At 34.8% G+C, this 11555-nt stretch overlaps 1 protein-coding gene across 4 annotated transcripts in view; it reads right to left on the reverse strand.

The window, feature by feature from the left end:
* LOC122808725 (toll-like receptor 13) overlaps window positions 1-11555 on the reverse strand; it is a 397497-nt gene that overhangs the window by 280320 nt on the left and 105622 nt on the right. The window contains exon 2 of one of the 4 annotated variants that reach the window (XM_044079726.1): window positions 5932-6075. The exons of the other annotated variants lie outside the window; for them this stretch is intronic. The gene's annotated coding sequence lies outside the window, so the exon portion shown is untranslated. The remainder of the gene's footprint in view (window positions 1-5931; window positions 6076-11555) is intronic. 4 annotated transcript variants of the gene reach the window in all.

An 11555-nucleotide genomic window follows, 5' to 3' on the forward strand; every position in this document is an offset into this window, starting at 1 on the left:
AGTCACTACATGAAAATGGCACAGAGCAGGGATAATATCATGGTCATATTGATGTGGAGTTTGGTGGTGCACCAAGCTTTGATGGTTGCCTCCACTTGTACACTAGTTAGGGCATACCAGAATCAAGATAGAGTCGGTCCTGCAAAGGACTGAGGTTGGGGTACTGTCTGGACATATGCAGATGCTTGTCAGGAAAGTACTGTAAGTAGTTAAAGTAAGCAGGCACAGCATATTTCATGTAGGCCCTATCAGTATTCATCTAGTCCTAGCAAAACCTCACATTTGTGGTCACATTCATGGTCCGACAGCACCATCACATCAGTGTCAGCAGCATCACCTTCATCAAGTAGGTCATGACATCAGACCAGCTCATCTTCCAGTTCTCATAGTAGCCCCTCTTCAAAATCACTTGAAGCATAATTTAGCCTACTTATAGATCCATATGAGTCACTGATACTGAACTACAGTGAATCGCCTTCGAGTATGTTTAACTGGAACTGGGGAGAGACAAGTTTACAAATGTATGGATTTCATCCCTATAAAAGTAGTATGTAAACGATCAATGAAATGTAGAAAAAAGTCAGTGCTACATGGATTACCATCCCTAGCAGTTACATACAATGTAAAAGTAGTAAAGCACACAAATTGTCAGGAGAAACATATAATAAGCAAAGACAGATTATTCCACTACTACCACTTCTCTTCCACACTGCATAGGTTCATAGATTAGTACTAGGCTAACTGCCCTGTTGGGCTATTTTAAAACCACTTAGTAATACTAAAAACAACACTGTCACGGCTGGAAAACACACAACGAAGATCTTTATTAACAATTACATACGATTGAGCGCTTTCTTCCCTACATACAGGGATTTCATCAGAATCTGCATTCATTCCCCTTTTCCTCTATAAATACTTTAATCAAACTATGCTGTCACTTATTACAAAATCGATCAGATGAATTTAAAGTGCAAGGTGCTCACTAAAACCATGTTAAAAATTATATAAATATTTGTTATTATTAATACATAAATAAAAACTTTTAAACATAAAACAGAGTGTTGTCACTTCCACTTATTTCCATAAAAACATACTTCATCATTTTGTAAATTCCACTTTTTTATTTAATATAGACTTTATGGATATAATTTCATTTAGTCCCGGGGGTAGGCTTGCTTGTAATCTAATTTGCCATTTTGTTTCCCTTTCTTCAATATATGTTCTGTAATCCCCACCCCTTGGATTTCTTAATACTTTCTCTAAAATACTGAATCTAAACTCTTTACAGTCCTGAGTACTACTAATATGTCTATATAGGGCATTGTTGGAGTTCTTAGTATTTATCTGGTATGTGTGTTCATATATCCTCTCTTTCAGTTTTCTCTCTGTTTTGCCTATGTAGAAACTGGGGCAGGATTCACACAAAGCCAGATAAATAACTCCAGTAGTTTGGCGGTTCCCTCTTTCTGGTTTCACTACATTTTTCAAATAGTTGTTGATTTTTATTTTTTCCTCTGTACAAATAGATACAAATAATATACAATATAATAATAATATACAAATAAATAGAATAATATAATAATAATATACAAATAAATAGAATAATATAATATAATAATAATATACAAATAAATAGAATAATATAATATAATAATAATATACAAATAAATAGAACTTGCTGGAGGGACACGTTCATAACCCAGAGGCTCCCTTCACTCTGGAATGGAATTCCAGTTCACGTGAGGCAGAGCACCTCACTGAATCTCTTCAAGAAGAATCTCGATAGGTGGATGGGGGATCGTAGGTTTGTCCCAGGGATTACTCCCGTGTCACTATTAGACAGAGGCACAGTAAACTAAACCTTAAAAAGGGCACAGTATACTCAAATCAAGGGGTGGCGTAAGCCATACAGAATCGGGCTAGGCTTTATAATTGCCCCAGGGCAGATAGCCTAGTATGAACCTATGAACCTAAATATATCTACACTGTGAACAGTTACCACACTTTGTGGTCCCATATTTGTTGTTCATCTTAATGGGCATTTCAAAATTCTTTTTCAAATTTGGACCAACTTTATATACAAAATTAGGTTTACTTCCTCCTATATTCCAAATCTTGGGGTTGTTTCTTAGGATGGCCCAGTTCTTTTTAATAATTTTTTCTACCTGCCTTGCATAGCCACCAAATGGAACAATCATAGCTCTTTCATAATTTTTATTATTATTATCTGTATTGTTTATTTCCCTTCCTTCACTCAAAGCATTGTTGCTTCCTAATAGTGGCTTGTATTTCTTACCCCATTCATCTAGAATGTACTGCACGTATTCATTTATTATTTTCACCGGATACCCTCTTTCTTGAAACATAAGGGCTACTTCTCTTAATTCCTCTTGTAAGTCTTCCTGTTTTGAGGTCATCCGGGCTACCCTAATTAGTTGTCCCTTAACAATACTATGTTTTTGTCTAATCAGGTGATCACTAGAGTATTGCAAGTAAGAATTGCTATCAGATGGTTTCCTGTACATCTTAGATTTGAAACAACTTCTATCCTTTTCTATGTATGTGTCCAAATAAGTTATTCCCTTTTTGTTATGCACATATGTAAACTTTAAAAACCCCGTACTTTTGTTAAGATGTACCAAATCTTTGATCATATTTTCAGGACCTTTCCATAAAATAAATATGTCGTCCAAAAACCTAACATAAAGTCTCATATATTGGAAGAAGTCACTACTAAACACATTTTTTTGCTCCCACTGTAGAAGCACAAGATTGGCAAAAACAGGTGCACAAGAAGCTCCCATTGCAACGCCCCTATGCTGCCTGCAATATTCTCCATCAAACATAATGTAATCGAAATCTAAGACAATTTCCATAAATTCTACTATTAAGTTTTGTTTGTCCTGATCTAAAGTTGTGTTCTTATGTAGACAATCTCTAAAAATGTCTAATCCCTCCTGTTTTGGGATGGATGTAAATAATTCCACTACATCAATAGTTTATTACATCTTTATCCCACATCTCTTTCTTAATTCTTCCCAAAAAATCCCAAGAATCTTTTATTATATGGTCACCGTTCACGACCTGTTTCAACCACTTATCTATAGTTGCTCCAAAAGGATACGTTTTTGAACCTCGTCCATCCACAATTGGTCTAAAACTTAAATTTTCCAAGTCTTTGTGGGTCTTTGGTATCCCAAAAATAGTATCTACTTTTGGATTTAAAACTTTTAAATATTTATATATTTCTCCTGTAATTCTTTCCTCTAGGAGATAATCTTCCAAGTAGTAGTCTATTCTTTTGTTGATAATATTTATCTCATTAAGAGATGCTGGTTGATATGTTTCTAGATCGTTCAGCATTTCAAAGATTTTTTGGGAGTATTCCAATGTATCAAAGAAAACCATCCCTCCCCCTTTGTCTGGTCGCATAACTCTTATAGTTCTATCATTCTTAAGCTTTTGCATGACTTCATTTTCTTTGTAAGTCAAATTTTTATTTTTAAGAGTATGCTGCTCTTTACTTTTCAATTTATAAATATCTTCCATAATTGCTTTTTCCAAAACATTTAAGGTGGGGTCTAAAGGTGGATTATATACACTTTTATTACTAGGTTCCATATTGTTATTTTTTTCCTTTCAACTTTAATTTTGTCTTGAAACATATAGGCCAAATTTAACTATCTCAGGAACATTTTTAGTTCTATAATGGTGTCAGTGTAGTCAAATTGCTTAGCTGGGACAAATTTTAACCCTTTCATACACAATTCAAAGTGTTCAGGTGTTAATTCTATCCCTGCATAGTTGTAAATATGGTATCCTTTCATAATATTTACTACTCCATTTTCTAATATTTGTTCATTTTCCCCTACTTCCTGTTCCTGTTCTTTCTGTTCCATCCTGTTGTCCATTTCTCTCTTTCTTGTTCCAGCCCCACATCCCATTCTTGTTGGTACTGAAAAGTTTGAAATTCATATGAGTCTTTATTAAATTGTTCTTTGTTGTAATAACTTCCTTTAGGTTCTAATCTTTGCATTTTTCTTTGCCCATTAAAGTTCTTGTTCAAAATATTTCTATTATTTTTCTCTATACTATCTCTATTGATCACATATGCCCTATTCTTCCTGTATTCATCTAAATCTGTCTTCATTTTCTTACATTTTGTTTCAAATATTTTATTACATTTAAAATCTATATTATCTAATTTTCTATAATACACCTCTTCATATTCAGAGAATAGAAGGTCATTTTTAATTTTCCCATCTAAAATTTCTGCTTCTCCTATCAGTATACTAAGCTTTCTGTCGTTGTTTTTATTATTTTTCCAATTAATTCCATACCATATCTGTCAAACATTTCTGTAAATTCTGCTATTAAATAATCATCATAGTCCAAACCAAATGGAAATTTGTAAATTCTGAGACCCTTAGGTATTATTTTCTTATTCAAACATTCAGATAAATAACCATTCTCAAATTGCAGTTTCTTTATATCAAACATTTTTGTTTCAAACTTAAAAATCATATCCTTCACTGTACAATCATAGACATTCTGTTCATCATTCTTATTCTTGTGTATTTTATCTACCATTACATTGTCTGAAAAAGCATATTGTTTTGCTAACAAATAGTCAAAACCTTTTAAATGTCCTGTAGTTTGTTTTTGGACCATATGGTTTGAACTATTACTCACATGTCTCTGGCTTGTACTTCTATGCTCTATTCTACTTCCCATGTTTCGTTCTTCAAGCACGCTATTTTTAGTGCCAGAACATCCAGTGTCAGTATATCTATGCTTTACACTTGCTTCTTTCGATCTCGCCCCCATCCTCGTGGTTTCAAATGACTTGTCAGTAGTAGCTTGCATGTTTTGTTGGTGTAACAAACTATCGTTTCCGACCTTGTTGGCGTTCGCCTCACTTACACCATGGATTCCTACAGTTCTCGTGCTTCTACTCTCGTTAATTGTGACGTCACTCAACGGGGACGAGTGGCGCTTTCTTTTTGAGTTAGTGCCTCTGTTTTGATCTTCTGGTTGCGTTAGGAGCTCTACTAGCCTTGTGAGCTTCCCTTTGAGTATCACAAGTTCAGATTGTACCTGGTGCAGTTCCTCTTTCCTCACAGGGGAAAACATTGCTGGAATCTCGTCGAGTGAATCCATACCAAACCAGGCTCCCACGATCAACTAATAACTCACAAATGAGCCAAACAGTGTCAAGTCCACTTAGTAATACTAAAAACAACACTGTCACGGCTGGAAAACACACAACGAAGATCTTTATTAACAATTACATACGATTGAGCGCTTTCTTCCCTACATACAGGGATTTCATCAGAATCTACATTTATTCCCCTTTTCCCCTATAAATACTTTAATCAAACTATGATGTCACTTATTATTTTAAACCCAGCCAATTAGCCCATGGGAGAATCAAACCCTGCAAGTTGTGCTTGTAGGGGAAGCACCTTAACCATTATGCTAACCTCCCACAGCACAAGTGCTAATAATTTTTTTATGTGTCTGAAGTTAGAAATTATTGCGCATGATAGCATAAAACTAATCTGATGTGCAGTACCACAAAATAATCTAAGAAGAGACGGCACAGCACAAAAAAGCAGTATAATACATTTCATTAAATTTGCAATGCATTAACTCATTCAGTATTTCATTGTTGATAGCATTCAGTACTTATATACTTATGTTACCATACAGCAGAGCAGACAGGAAAACATGTGAATTATTTTTTATATGATGTTTACTACATCATTGAACAGCACTCAGGCACGACTTCCAGTAACAATAATATGACTAACTTTTCTAAAAGATAAAATAATATTTTAAGACAAGACGGAATGCCACATGAACAGCGACAGCAGACCAACCGCCATACAGCATGGCCCACATATTTTTTACAATAAAGGAAACACTAACCTGAATGTCAAGGTCCATAGTTGTGGACTAGGCACCACCTATTTTCCTGCACCGCCACATGTCATGCACAACCCTGATGCATAGTGTCCATTGCTACTTCTGTCAGCTGGTCATCTTTAGTCATAGTGGGACAGGAGCTGGGAGCTGTAATGACAGCATGGGTCACTTTACCACCAGATTGGTGCATGATCACGTTATTCAGAACATAACATACAATAAACATTTTGCATGCAGGAGCTGGGTCATATTGAAGGGCACCCACAGACTTATGCAGGCACCTGAAATGACTCCTCAGGAGGCCAAATACCCTCTCAATGACAGTATGAGTCTGGGACAGGGATGAGTTATATGTCTCTCTCACAGCTCCACCTGAATTTATCACTGGTGTCATGAGTCATGGCTCCAGTGTTTATCCAGCATCACCTGAAACACAGAGAGAGAGAGAGAGAGAGAGAGAGAGAGAGAGAGAGAGAGGGAAAGAGAGTATACAATATAAAAAAAAACAATATTTTTTCACTTACAAGCACGATGACCACAGGGATCATACCTTGCAGGAAAAGGTGGTAGAGTGAACTAGTATGCCAGATATGGGAATCATGTGCTCTGTTAGGATACTGGGCAGAGATGTTGGTGATGCACACACATCCATCACACACTACCTGGCAATTGATGGAATGATAGCCCTTTCTATTTAAGAACCACTCCCCTTGTGGACTTGAAGGAGGTGTAATTGCAAAACGTGTTTACTCTATTGCACTTAGTACCTGAAGGAAACATGCCAGCTCATAAAGGGCATGCATAGTCCTGGCTTGGGCCTGAGCTGAGATTGGAAAATAGATGCACTGACCCACACCTATCAAGAGCATGTATAGGCAGTGCTGCAGCATCACTGAGGCAGAAGCCTGTGAGATGCCCAACATGTCCTCAATCTGTCTCAGGAATGTCCCCATAGCAAGTAAAGTGAGGGCTATACATACCTTGATGTCCACAGGAATAGGAAGTCCATGCATTCTTCCAGTGCCCCTATGGGAGTCAAATAATACCCACTAAGACCCTTATAATATCCCTGTCCATGCTGAACCTATCAAGGACATCCTTATTGTCATAGTTGTAATGACTTATCCTTTGCTTATATTTTTACCTTTCTTGCTGGCAAGTACTGCTGAATGCAAGCAATTTTGGCCCAGCCAAGACAAGCAGCTCAGACCTTGGAAATAGCAAAGCTATCAAGCGGCAGCATTTTCACTGATTGCAACTCAAATGTATTTGGCAAAGGCTTCTCTTTATATAGCACATCTATGACCAGTGTGGAAGAGCAGGAAAATTTGACTGCGAATCACAAATAGTGCGAAACATATTTCATTCATCATTTCCATCTCATTATTTGCACATTTGCAGAAGCACATTCGAAGTATTCTTGCATTTGCATAAATGCCCTCTGCGAATCACAGCTGAGTTGTACTTATCCGCAAACACTGCAGATAGTGTAAACACATTTTGATTGACTACGAATACCAGTCGTAATATGCAAGTGAATAGTGAGGAAATCAAACCAGTACTACAAAATAAGAGACAAAGAAAAAACTCTCCTGTGACTGCCAAAGGTGGTTCCAAATGAAACAAAAAGTCTGCATAGAAGTTGAAACACACCACCACAGTCTGCAAAATCAATATTTCAAAATAAAATGCAATTTTAATTTTACAAACTTTAAAAACTTTAAAACAGAACGTAAAACTTTAAACAAAGCCCTTTAATATACGATAAGCACTTTTGGCTAAAAGCCTTCCTCAGATCATAACGAATCATGCTGCAATGGTGACTCCCAGTACTGACGCTTCATTTTTTTGTTTTCCTGTGAAAGTGCCCTGTATTACGCCAAAACAACATTTTCTGGTAGCCCTGTAAGGTTATTGTAGGTTACATTTTCCGTTACCTGTGGCATAACTGATCATGCCTAAATCAGTTAGCCAAAACATAAATAAATAAATAATCAAATGAGCTTTAATTGTGGTTACACTGTTGAAAAGCATCAACACTGAAAACCAACTTGTTGAAAAACATATTAAATGATAATTTGCAAAAGATAAGCTACAAACAGAACCAAAAACATCACAGCACCCTCAAGCATGGCACAATAGCTCTTGTATCCCTTAACGTGTATGCTAGACTTAACTTCAACCTTAACTAATTCTGTCTCCAAACTTAAACATAATTCTAACCCTAATGATAATGGTAACCCTAAACTTAACCCTAATTAAAAACTTAAACCTTAAGTCTAACTCTAACACAGACCCCGACTCTAACCCTAATGTCACAGATTTCTATAAATATTACAGAAAAAGCATTCAACTAACTGGACAGTCATTCAATGAGATATTTGAGCAAACTGAATTTAATATGTACTGATGCTTGTCTGTTGATAACATTGCCTTCTGTAAACCATCCTAGTTCCACATTTATCCAGTATAAAAGAATTATGAATGAAAACTACATTTGTCTAGTCCTCTGACTTGGTAGCAGTAAACTGGATACAACAGACAGAAGCATTAGTTCTAAGATACTTAGAATTGACTTTTGTTAAAAATATCAGTTTGAAAATCTACAGAAACACTTGGTAAAAGCTTAGAGTTTGATAACTGTTTGATGTAGAATTGTTGTTCTTAATTTCCTGGTCACATCTGCAGAGCAGTCTCTAGATCTGGTCTGCTAACCTAGTAAACAACAATTAATTTATCAAAAACAGCATAATAAACCATCCTTGTTTTTACATTAAAGGTTCACAGGTTTAAATATTTGGTGGAAAAGTGCAAGGTCTACTGGCCATTGAGAAGCTTGATACATCGGATCCAATTTTTGAACTCATAGGTTTCCATATAGTCATCCAGTTCCTTCTAACAAAAATAGTTTACTCCATAGGCACAGAAGCATTTGAGCTATGCATTTTTCATGCTTTATGGCATGGGTGATATTCATTTTTTACTAAGTTTAGTTTTGTGTTCATGTCACTAGGATGCTATTCAGAGCAAAGGGTTTCAGGTAGTAATAGGCTCTTTAATGCTTTGCAGTGCATATAATACCGTGATTAAGCTCCAAAACTTGGAAAAAGAAAAATTTGCTAAGCACTAACAAAACATGAGTTTCCATCTTAATAGCATTTAGGAGTGCTTAACAGAAGCTAGTTAAGCACAACTAAGGAATTGTTAAAATCGGGTCTCATACTTGGGACTAACAGTAGGCAGTACTGGCTGGCAAATAGCAGCAGAATGTAAAACAGCTTTTAAAAGCTGTTATAACTTCAATATGCTGCATATGTGTGTCAGAACAAACGTTCTAACAGCTGTTAAAGCTATTAGTTCTGCAGAGGGACACTTCATTTCTGCCTGCTGTCTATTTTACAGTGATAAATAATTTATATATTAATAAATGAATAAAGAAATAAATACTGGTTTTCAAGGGCTTTGGAAACTCATAAAACACTTTCTGCTGCTACATATTTTCTGTAACTGGTAGTTCAGTTAGAAAACTAATAAATGAATCCCAGTATATATGATGAAATTAAAAGAATTTAAGTTATCTTAGGAATAAATCGATAATTTTTTCATTTTTGAATGATAATGGTCAGTTTAGTAAAGCCATACTATAGGACTCCTTAAAAATGCATATTAATGATACAATGGGAAGATGTGCTAGTAATAAAACAAAAGAGTGGTATGAAGAGTTGTTAGAAATAAATACAAGATGAAGTACATGAAAAAAGGTTTGAAAAACAAATCGGATAATAATGAAGTCATTCAAAAATTAATGGCAAAATATCAAACAGTTATAACTCATAAAGCGGAGATAGCTTTAGAAAAAATTGCACAGTTATGCGATGACTTCAAAACATAGATGTTAAGCAAAAAGACACAAATCAATAATATTCAAAATCGTCACACTAATAAGCTTGCTTCAGACATTCAGGAAATGCTTCATATTAAAAAAAACACGAGGATCTTAACAAAGATAAAAATAATAATCCTAGTTACAAAACTGACAAGTATTTCAAGAAAAATGTTACTAATAAACTTAATGATCAACAAATATCTCTGCTAAATAAGCTTATTACCCTAATAAAAGTTAAAAGTTTCAAGAAGTATCGTTCCTGAAATTTAATAACAATAAAACATTCTTTAGTGTTAAACTGATCACCAGACAGTACGTTTAAAGATAGATATAAATATAAATGGGAAGGGAAATAACTAAAATATTAAAGAATAAAAATATAACAAGACTAGAGTAAGATTATTAATATTAAAAAATTGAAAAAGCGTTACTTCTTATTAAAAAATGGATTTTTTTTACTTTTGAGGATAGGTTAGCCCTTATTAAAATGACTATATTACCCAGTATTACATATATTAGATTCAATAGTTTTAATATCATACAAAAATTTTTTTTAAAGAAAATGGAAAAATGTTAACTTCATTCTTATGGTATCCTAAAAAGCAGAGAACCTCTTATAGAAATCATATAAAATTATGAGATTATGATGGTATTGGCTTTCCAAACGTAGAATCTTATTACATTGCTGCAAGTTTTAACTCTATTATACTATGGAAAGACTCAACCTACACTAGTCAATGGAAAACATCCAGGAGCAGATTATACTAAATTCTTAAAAGTTTATTAAAGATGATAAATTAGAAACATGTAATCATCTGTTCATGTGGTTAACAAAATTTAGCTTACAAGGGAAATTCATTTCCATCTATAGGCTCTGCATATATGAAATCCATTCTTAAAACAATTAAATATGTTTTTAAAATTTTATTAATATCAAAATGGTAATTTTTGTGCTTCCTCATTGCAAACACCTCTAGATTTAAGGAAACTCAGAGCAATGTTAAAATGAATTTAATAAAAAGAAATGGTTTAGTATTATGGTCTGACTGCTCTGAACAAGTAAAAGCTAAGTTGCCAAAATATTTAATGAAAGATTATAAGTTGGATGAATCTGGCCACAATTTAATATTATCCATCAGTAGGAAATTAAATGAATTTGTAGATGATATGAGTAAAAAGGAACAGAACACTATTCCCCCATTATATGTATATGAATGCTACTATTGAATGTAAATTGACCTACCAAGGAAGCTTGTCCAAGTTATATAAGTTAATTATAAATAATAATTTTGATGCCACATTTCTGGAACTTTTTAGATAGTAGTGGACTGAGTGACTCAACAGATGGTAAGTATAATAGGATCATAGAAAGTTATGAGGCTAATAGCCCTAGGGCAAGGACATCGGGACGCATACAGACTGTACACACTTCAGTACAGTTTGCAAAGAAGGGGGTAGCAAACCAAACATGCACTTGGACCTAGGGGCAAGGGCGCTGGAACCACATAGCGGGTGGTGTGCCCCTCCACTTTAAATAGATGCATAAATGTGCCCTAACCATGTTACAACAAAAAACGATTGAAACATATACCAAATGTACTTCTTGTGTGCATCTTACTGGCTGTCAAACTTCGCACGACTGCTGTCTGCTTACAAAAAAACTCTGGAAATAATTTACCATCTACCTGTTAAGCTGTTTTACGGAGACAGCACCGTAACTGACCCTCAGTGATTCACCAGA

Source organism: Protopterus annectens, chromosome 1.part1, assembly GCF_019279795.1.
Source record: "Protopterus annectens isolate FY-2018-M chromosome 1.part1, PAN1.0, whole genome shotgun sequence".
NCBI classification, from domain to species: Eukaryota; Metazoa; Chordata; order Ceratodontiformes; family Protopteridae; genus Protopterus; species Protopterus annectens.